This window comes from Odocoileus virginianus, chromosome 8, assembly GCF_023699985.2.
Source record: "Odocoileus virginianus isolate 20LAN1187 ecotype Illinois chromosome 8, Ovbor_1.2, whole genome shotgun sequence".
Taxonomy (NCBI): domain Eukaryota; kingdom Metazoa; phylum Chordata; class Mammalia; order Artiodactyla; family Cervidae; genus Odocoileus; species Odocoileus virginianus.
This window is the reverse complement of record NC_069681.1, coordinates 55567998-55578013: the sequence shown is the minus strand read 5'-3', so window position 1 is coordinate 55578013 and position 10016 is coordinate 55567998. Positions and strand designations below refer to the sequence as shown.

General features: G+C 40.9%; 1 long non-coding RNA gene across 1 annotated transcript; it reads right to left on the bottom strand.

Annotated features, from left to right (window-relative positions):
• Nucleotides 1-1841: 1841 nt before the first annotated feature.
• On the bottom strand, nucleotides 1842-9799 carry LOC110142212 (uncharacterized). Its single transcript, XR_002315259.2, has 3 exons — nucleotides 9654-9799; nucleotides 8425-8574; nucleotides 1842-2125 (listed from the first exon to the last, which is right to left on the bottom strand). It is a non-coding gene; the product is annotated as an uncharacterized lncRNA (long non-coding RNA).
• Between the last annotated feature and the right edge of the window lie 217 nt (nucleotides 9800-10016).

Below are 10016 nucleotides of genomic sequence, written 5' to 3'. Positions count from 1 at the left end.
TAAAGTGAGACTATGATTAATCTTTTCTTCTTCCTTTTTATGTTTCCAAGTTGTTTTTTTAACTTTCCATGATCATTTTTTGTGTAATAGGGTATATTTTGTTTCTAATAATAAAAGATAAAGTTAGAGATGCTTTCTTTTTTATTAAAATATGATTTACAGTGTTGTGCTAATTGCTGCTGTATTGCAAAGCAATTCAGTTATACATATATGTACATTCTTATTTTAACAAAAGAGTGTGTTTTTTAATTAGTTCAAAATAATATTTAGAATATTAAAAACAAGGGTGGAAATTTACCCTCCATGCACTCATCACTTCCTTTATAACCGTTATTGTTATGTGTCTAGGCCTTTTTGAATCTGCTCATATTTTATATCTTTATTCTTCTGCAAGGATAAGTCTATGGATTCTGTGAGATACAGTCAATAGATTCACGGGCTTCCACTTGTGTCTCCTGCCGAGTGTTCTTAAATCCAACCCATGCATGTCAACCCAATCTATACTCTTCACACTTTCATTATGCTCAGTCAAACTTTCTTGGCCTTTGCTATCCCAACCACAAAAGCTAACTTACTACACTTTTTCTAACTATTAAAACTCTCTCTGATAAAGGACCTTTCCAACTCATCTTTCTTAATGCTTGTAATTATTCCAAGTTCACTACCCAAGGCTATTCTGAGATCAGGTGAGTTTACTTCCAAGTTATTTATCCAGTTGTGGTATCTTTCAATTTCTTTTCTGTATGAAAGAAAACTAAGAGGAACAAAAGAGGAAATACATCTTTTCCCAGATATATTATTGATCAAAGGGCCTTCTAGCTGGTATAGTTTGCAGCCATGGGCTTTTGGATGGTAACCTTAATGTCATTCGCTAGAATTTCTGAGGTCACTGAGACGATGAATGAGGAGAGCATAAGGTGAAGATGGAACAGAAATAAGAAAACATAGAGCCTGAAATAAACCTCAGAACCAGGGGACCCTGAACAAGCTGGATTCATGCTGGGGAATAATGCATCCCCAGGCCCAGATCTTTCTAAGTTTCATTGTATTTACAAAATCTGTCCATTCTCTAGTCTCTCATTCTTCTACAGTTGAAAGAAATTGTGCCCAACTGCCACAGGCAGCCTTGAAGTACAAGCGGGAAGTAGGATGAACCCCAACTTCATATGTTGGGGCTCCTCATCAGTCAGTGCTGAGATAAGACTTCCCCTCAGGCTGCATCTCTATTTGTCCCTGCAGCTACCAAGACTGCATCCTTTGTGCCTCGAGCACATGTGTGCTCATGGTCTGTGGGTGGCCCTCCTGTACATATGGCGAGACAATCAGAGCAGCCAGTTCCACAAAGGAAGGCCCCCAAACTAAGCTCTCCACTGGCACCATCAATCAGCCGAGTCCTAAAAGGAAGCTCTGTTTTCACTTCAGTCCCCCCACAAGTCTATGTATTTGATGGTAAAATTATAAAATCATCAATGCATTTAACCTGGGCTCATAAGCATGTTAACTCCCTATTTGTGCTTCATCCCACCCCAAACTGGACTTCCTTGATGGTTCAGTGGTAAAGAATCCACCTACAATGCAAGAGACCCAGGTTCAATCCCTAGGTCTTGAAGATCCCCTGGAGAAGCGAATGGCTATCCACTCCAATATTCTTGCCTGGAGAATTCCATGGACAGAGGAGCTTGTCAGGCTACAGTCTATGGGGTCGCAAAGAGTCAGATACGACTGAGCGACTAAAACACACTCACACACCACCCCCAACTAGTTAAAATAGTAAATAAATAAAATCGGACTTGATGCTACTCACCTACAACTTATAAGTATCTAGTTGATACTTATAAGTATACTTATAAGTATCTGAGTTGGTCTGAGATTGACGTTTAAGACTTGCTTTCGCCAGAGCTGGACTCTCCCTGGAGACTTGGACACAGAGGCTTGGTGGGAAGCGACGGGATGCAGAGATGCCATGACAATCTAGAGCTTACCTCAAGTCAGAGACACAACACATGGGGTCAGCGTGGGGGGAGGAATATCCATCCAGAGGAGAAATCTGAAGGAGGTGGGAGAGAGGTCTGCTACAAGTGCCTTGTCACCGTCGCTTGAAGACTTAGACTCTGTCAAGTTGAATCTGCCAAAAATTGTAAAATAAAGATATGTCTCATTGCTCTGTCATGTGTGAGATGTTCATTAGCATTTCATGCAGGCAGGCAGAAAATTGCTGGGGAAGGAAGAAATCACATCCCGAGCTCATCCCCCAACTAAGCGCTGCAAATTTGGCATTTCTGCACAGGAGGAAATGGTGGCCTGCTGGCAACAGATTCTTCATCAACCCAACCTGCAAAGAAAACACAAAACAAGCAAAAGACACTGCATCTTGATTGCTCTCAGTACCTTGTGAGTACCCATCGGTCTTAGGAACAGTTCCTAGAATCGTTACAGAAACTCTCTGCTCACCTGAAGTACTGTGCTCCCTACCTGAATTCTGTTTAATTCATTAGAATTAATACTAGAAATCTGGGGAAATAGGGAAAGAGGGGAGGAAAAGCATTATTGTATCCAGAGCCCTAGAGCGAGGCTGGGTATCATCGCTCTCCCAGCCTCGTTCTCCCAGGACTTTTCAGTAGAGAAGCTCTCTCTTGAACCATGTTGGACTCCACAGCCCCAAATGATAAACCAGCCTCGATGCCAGATTTGACTTTCATTGCTCAGGTTATGAAGGTCCTTCCTACTCTGCAGGTTCCCAACTGTCCATGGCAACAGGGAACACACACAAAGGAAGGCTTCAAACACTTTGTCTCATCTTTCAACACACCTTTTAGCAGAACTGGTTGACATGGAACAAAACAGACTGTTTGAAATTGCACCCATTCCTCTTTTAATTGCCCTCCTTTCGGTGGGAGAGTGACAAGCAGAGATGTAGTCTAAAGGCTGATTGTCCAAGGGGTGACCAAGTGAGCTGGATAATCGGCACCTGAAGCGTCAGTTTTGCATCTGAGTCACTTCCCAGGTGGCGCTAGTGATAAAGAACTCACCTGCAGATGCAGGCAGACATAAAAGAGGAAAGTTCGATCCAGAGGTCAGGAAGATCCCCTGGAGGAGGATCCAGGAGGAGGAAGACACCCTGGCAACCCATTCCAGTATTCTTGCCTGGAGAATCCCATGCACAGAGGAACCTGGCAGGCTACAGTCCATGGGATTGCAAAGAATTGGCTACAACTGAGCGACTTAACATTCAGGCACAGGCACTTCCAAGATGAGGACCTTATCTTGCAGGAACCTGGGCTGACCAGTCTGTGGCCTAAATGGTGCTTAGCATTACCAATGGATGCTGAAGAGGAGGACAAAATAAGAAGCTATTACATTCTCTTAAGTGTGTGTCTTTGAATTGACTATCTGTCATCTGCCACGAAACACCCTCAGCATCCATTGCTTCTTGGAAAGGACTGACAGCTCTCAGCTGCTGCCGTCACCAATCCTTCCACACTGACACCCCAGATCAGATCATAGCACCAAACCTTAGCATGCCTTTCTTTTAATTCTATACCAGGATTTATGCCACATCATCCTGTTCTAATGGTTCATCACTTAACAAAGACCAAAAGGAACAACCGGAGAAGATTCTTTAGCCATTTAAAAACCACAGTGTTGCAGAACATGCAATGATATGGGAAAGTGCTCATCATATAGTATGCAATGAAAACACCCAGAGAGAAAATTATGTATGCAATATGATCTAATTGGATTATACATATGTATGTGTTCGTGATTTCAAAATACTAATCTTGAACATTTCTTGACAAAGTGGTTAAGAGTAATTTTGATTTTTTTCTTTATACTTCCAAAAATGTTCTAAATTGAGCATGTATCATTAATTTTTAAAATCTGGCTGTGCCTGGTCTTAGCTGCAGCACACAGGATCTTTAGTTGTGGCATGCGGGCTTTTAGTTGTGGCATTCGAGATTTAGTTCCCTGACTAGGGATCAAACCCGGGTCCCCTGCATTGGGAGCATGGAGCCTTAGCCACTGGACCACCAAGGAAGTCCTGAACATGTATTATTTTTATAGGCAGAAAAAAAATAATAATCTTTCCAAACTGCTACACAGATGTAAGATAGTCTTCAGTTTAAACCAGCATGTTATTGTTTATTTACACCACATTCTACGCCACTAATTTCATTTCCTATTCTCTGGATTTCCCAAGGCCCATATGGTTCAACTTTGTTTCTGGCGTCCGGGATGCAAATGAAGCAAGCAGGCTGACTTTTGGGTGACTTCTCAGCTCACCATGTGTCAGGAAGCAGAAGGAGCCAGAAGAACTGGCTCTGAGCCCCATCCTGCCCCCCAAGTCTAATCAGGGACCTTGGAAATCCCTGAGCATCTGGGCCAAACTCTCCCCACGTATGAACTGAGAGGTTGGGCCCTTGCTTGAAATGTCTGCTTTCCATGAGCTGCTAGATCCAACTGCAGCAGAAAGTTCTAATTGCCATGAACATGGGGGTGCTGCAAAGTTCCTTCACAGCATGCTTCTCACTCAACCGGAAGTGGTGAAAGCCGAGTCATCAGTCTGCAGGAGATCCAACATGCTGTTTTATCTCAGAACAAAGCTCTTAGGAAAAATATTCAATGCAGATGTAAATGCAGTCCAAGTGTCTACAGTACTGAAACAGGCAAGGTGGTCTTTGAGAAACATAAATCATGTAGTATAACAAACAAAAATAAGGAGTTAGCTTCATATCCAATATTTAACAAAGCTCTTAGGAAAAATATTCAATGCAGATGTAAATTCAGTCCAAGTGTCTATGGTATTGAAACAGGCAAGGTGGTCTTTGAGAAACCTAAATCGTGTAGTATAACAAACATAAATAAGGAGTTAGCTTCATATCCAATATTTAAGTTTGGGCTTCTCTGGTGGCTCAGAGAGTAAAGAATTTGCCTGCAATGCAGGATCCTGGGTTGAGAAGATCCCTTGGAGAAAGAAAGAAATAGCTATCCAATCCCATATTCTTACTTGGGAAATTCCATGGACAGAGGGGCCTGGTGGGCTACAGTCCATGGGGTCACAAAGAGTAGCATATGACAGCGACTGATATTTTCACTAAGTTTAATCATCTGAATTCACTTGAATCATCAGGTGACTCAGGTACAAACACGTGGAATGATTACAATGACCTCATCTGAACAAGTAGTTGGAGAAAACATAACCCTTCCCTTGAATAGAATTATTGACATTGTAAGTTCTGAAAATAATACAAGTAATACATAAAATCACTGCAAAATAAAATTCATACCATGCAAATGTCCACAGAATGAAAAATGGAAATTCTCCTTGAAGTCTCATCCTCTGCTCATCCACTCCTCTATCCACAGATAACCTGTTTTAGGTCCTTTCCATTTTAAACGTATGTATCTCTATCCTATCACTCACTCCCAAATTTCCACAAGAATGTCTATAAATATCTCAAATCTTTGTCCCATCAAATGTAACCAAAAACAACAAAATTTTTTTTACTAAAATGAGATCACTGTTTTTCAAAGAAATGTTGATTATTTGTAGCCTCTACAATTGATGCTGACCATTATTTTCTCTTTGCTTATTTTGTTATCTTTAAATAATAAGTAAATAAACATGAATAATACAGGAAAAAAATGTCACTGGGACAGCAAGAACAGTATAAAAGCCCCTGCATGCGCAGTTTTTGGTCTCCCAGACACAGGCATATGTCAACCTTTATCAGCTCAGACTCAGAACTGAGCTCAACAGATGCCCCAGGTTAGCTCCCATGTGAAAACACATCCCGCCTGTGGACATTGCCAGGAAACAGCATCACAACTCTTCCTTCTCTGCAAAACCTGGACAGAGCTGCGGGTCCAGCAGAAAGGATCAGATGATTTTGCAGGCACTAAAAGTTCAGAAACGGCACTTAGAGACCAGTCCTTAAGGTCTCATTATTTAAATGCTGACATAGACAATTGACTACCGGCAAAACCAATTCTGTGCAGAGATCACTTAAGTATAGAGCTCGCCTAAGAGGAGAAAAAACAGGCAGCAGTCCCCAACCTCCAGGTCATGAACTGATACCTCCTGTCAGATGACCAATGGCATTAGATTAAGGTGCACAATAAGCGTAATGTGTTTGGATCACCCCGAAACCATCCCCCTTCCCCTTGGTCCATGGAAAAGTTGTCTCCCCTGGTGCCAGAAATTTGGGTACCACTGGTTTAAGAAGTTAAATATAATTAACCAGACAGCCCAGGCCCCCAAAACTGTTACACTGGGCTCACAGAGGGGAAATGATGCTTTTTGTTAAAGTAGAGGAAATACACTCTATCTGCTAGTAAAAATGATCATTTATTGAGTACTTCCTGTTCTAAGCATCTAATGTAAGTTAAACAATTTAGTTTCACAACAAACCCAGACAAAGGTGCTATTATCCTGTCTGTTTTAAAGATGAGGAAACAGAACTCAGAGTTGGTCAGCTTCATCTTGAGAGGATCTGGGCTCTCCTTCCTAGTGGCAAAATGGCTGCAGCAGTATCAGCCTTTACATCTCAATCATCACACTATTCAGAGGAAAAGAAATTCTCTTCTGGAATCCACATTCTCATTGCCCTGATTATGTTATGTGCTCATTTGTTATGGATAGGGAGACTGAGATGTGCAGATTAGAACAAGCCAATCAGAGCCATGGGGCTATATACTAGGAGGTATAACTAGGATCAGTGTCACCTAAATTTCCAGGGGGGTAATGCATGCTGGAGAGGTGAACACCAAATGTATACTACAGTATTCACTAGCCAGAAAAGAAAAATTTTCCTACAGTATAATTATAATCATAGTTTAGCTTGAAACTCTTAATTCCTATTGGTATTATTTGTCCTAGAACAATATTTTCTCCATGTAGTCACTTTGAAATATATATACATATATATATATATATGTATGTATGTATATTTGTTTTTTTTTAATTCTATCTCCTCTTCCCCAGAATTGATTTTTCCTAAGGACAAGAGGTTTGCAATACATGGTGAGCACTCTTAGGCATATATGTGAGCATTACTTTTAATAGGAAATATGATAGTGGAGAACTAGGACTATCATATACTCTTTGATTAGAGGAAAATCAACACTTCAAATGAGAAGCTTCTTCATACCTAATTATCTTATGTACGTGTTATTTTACCCCTGAGTTATGGATTTAGTGCTTTGCTTCAGTTCAGTTGCTCAGTTGTGACTCTTGCGACCCCATGGACTGCAGCACACCAGGCCTCCCTGTCCATCACCAACTCCCAGAGCCTACTCAAACTCATGTCCATCTAGCCAGTGATGCCATCCAACCACCTCATCCTCTGTCATCCCCTTCTCCTTCTGCCTTCAATCTTTCCCAGCATCAGGGTCTTTTCAAACAAGTCAGCTCTTCATGTCAAGTGGCCAAAGTATTGGAGTTTCAGCTTCAACATCAGTCCTTCCAACAAATATTCAGGACTGATTTCCTTTAGGATGGACGGGTTGGATCTCCTTGCAGTCCAAGGGACTCTCAACAGTCTTCTCCAACACCACAGTTCAAAAGCATTAATTCTTTGGCACTCAGCTTTCTTTATAGTCCAACTCTTAAATCTATACATGACTACTGGAAAAACCATAGCCTTGACTAGATGGACCTTTGTTGACAAAGTAATGTCTCTGCTTTTTAATGTGCTATCTAGGTTGGCCATAACTTCTCTCCCAAGGAATAAGCGTATTTTAATTTCATGGCTGCAGTCACCATCTGCCATGATTTTGGAGCCCCCAAAAATAATCTGCCACTATTTCCACTGTTTCTCCTTCTATTTGCCATGAAATGATGGGACCAGATGCCATGATCTTAGTTTTCTGAATGTTGAGTTTTAAGCAACTTTTTCACTCTCCTCTTTTACTTTCATCAAGAGGCTCTTTAGTTCTTATTCGCTTTCTGCCATTAGGGTGGTGTCATCTAAGTATCTGAGGTTATTGATATTTCTCCTGGCAAGCTTGATTCCAGCTTACACACAAGCAAAGTACACAAGGGAAATCAGAACTGTAGGAGTCCTTATGAAGTGCTCAGAATTATTCCTCTGCTTTTGTTCTAAACAGATAATTAGCTATCCAGTTTAAGAGACGTTCTCAAATGGAGATGCCACAGCATTCTTTGGGAACACACTTTAAAGTTTAATGACCTTCCCTATCAGTGTGATGCTTATATTGAAACTAATGTTGAATTCAAGTTAATCACACAAATATTTGTTAAATGTGACCATCCTGATCATGCCTATGTCCCAATAGAAAACATCCTCTATGTAGCCTTCATAAACTAGAAGACCACAGTTATGTGTAAGTTGATCAACACATATGTATTTGAGCATCTGTGCTAGGAATGGAGGCTTGCAAACAAGTATAAACATTATTCTCAACCTTACTTCTCCTGGATACATAGCTGAAATCCATTTTCCTGGTTCTTCATCGTTTCCATGGCTTTTCTCTGGACCTTCTGCTAGTTTTCCACAGCTATGATAAATGGATGTCTCACAATTGACTCCACAAATAGAAACAGCCAAATGGATTCTAGAAGAAAAAAAAATGTAGCTTATTTTGGGAAGCATATTCCCAACCACAACACTTGCATTAGGTTGTGCTTGCATTGGAAAAGAAAAATCAATATAAAATGGAAAATGTGAACATAATAGATATCACCTAATAATCCAGGGAGAAACACCTCATGTCATGGTTACTAGGGATGACTAATCCAATAAATCCCTTGGCTAACACCAGCTGTCCATAACTGAAACAGACCAGCAACCATTCCCAGGCCAACAACATACATACCCACTGCTAAGAAGGACTAATTCTATCAGAGCCTGAGCAGTTCCGAAGTTCATTCAGTTCTGCTTCTAAAGAAGTTTCAGAAACCTTGTAGACCTCTCCATTGTGATTTAAAGCTGAAGAAAAGGCATATTAAGGGGCAATTGAGGTCATCTTGTTTAATGCAAGAACCCCTCTATACCCGTGGTTACCCATCAACCCAGCAATGGGAAACCAAGCATGGCTGTTCCAGTGACAAATATTGGAAAATCATTCCTCACACTAAGTCAAAGTCCTTACGACCCTCCGCTCTGTCATTCCCACCAAAATATGTCTAAGTCTTCTCCCAATGATGAGCCTTTAAACAGAGGAAGTCAGCTATCATATTCCCTTCTTAGTTCCATCTCCTCTGACTTCTTCATAGAACATCCTGTGAATGAGTGAGTGAGTGAAGCCGCTCAGTCGTGTCCGACTCTTTGCGATCCCATGGACTGCAGCCCACCAGGCTCCTCAGTCCATGGGACTTTCCAGGCAAGAGTACTGGAGTGGGTTGCATAAGTTTTGTGTCATCTTTCTCCTTCTCACTTTGGTTGAACAAGTTAAGTGACATAAAATCTAGAAATTCTGAAAAACATAGCTGCTTCATTTTCTATCATATTGCTTTTGCTAAAGGTGTTTATGTTCATTTTGCAGTCACTCAGAATTGAACAAATAAGTGAACCAGTACACACCCTAATAAGCATTTATCCTGAGGATGTCCATTTTGTCATGAGTCAGCATTCATACTGCTCTGTGCCTCCTTAAATGATACTCTGCTGATTTTCTCCATCTTTGAGTCTTACCGTATTCTGCCATCCCCATTCAGTCATTCTTGCCGAGTAGATTAAAGTCAGGTAGCAAATACTTCTTTCCTCCATCATCTAATTGATCACGCTGGTGTGACAGTTCAATCCCTCCTTCATCTTGAGAAGTGGCCTTGTGTTAGATGGTAATTCTGTGGAGGAAAAAAACAGAAAGAGGAAAAGCCAATTAACCTTCAGAAAATGATAGTACAACTTGTGCTTCTCCACACCTGATTATTTTCTAAGCAGCAAAATTTTCAATTTATTAAGCTTTAGGTGGGTAAGTGATGCTTTTACAGAGAATGTGAGATACCATTTTTCAGTGGCTCTGTGACAATCACATACACTGGGAGAGATTGAGGT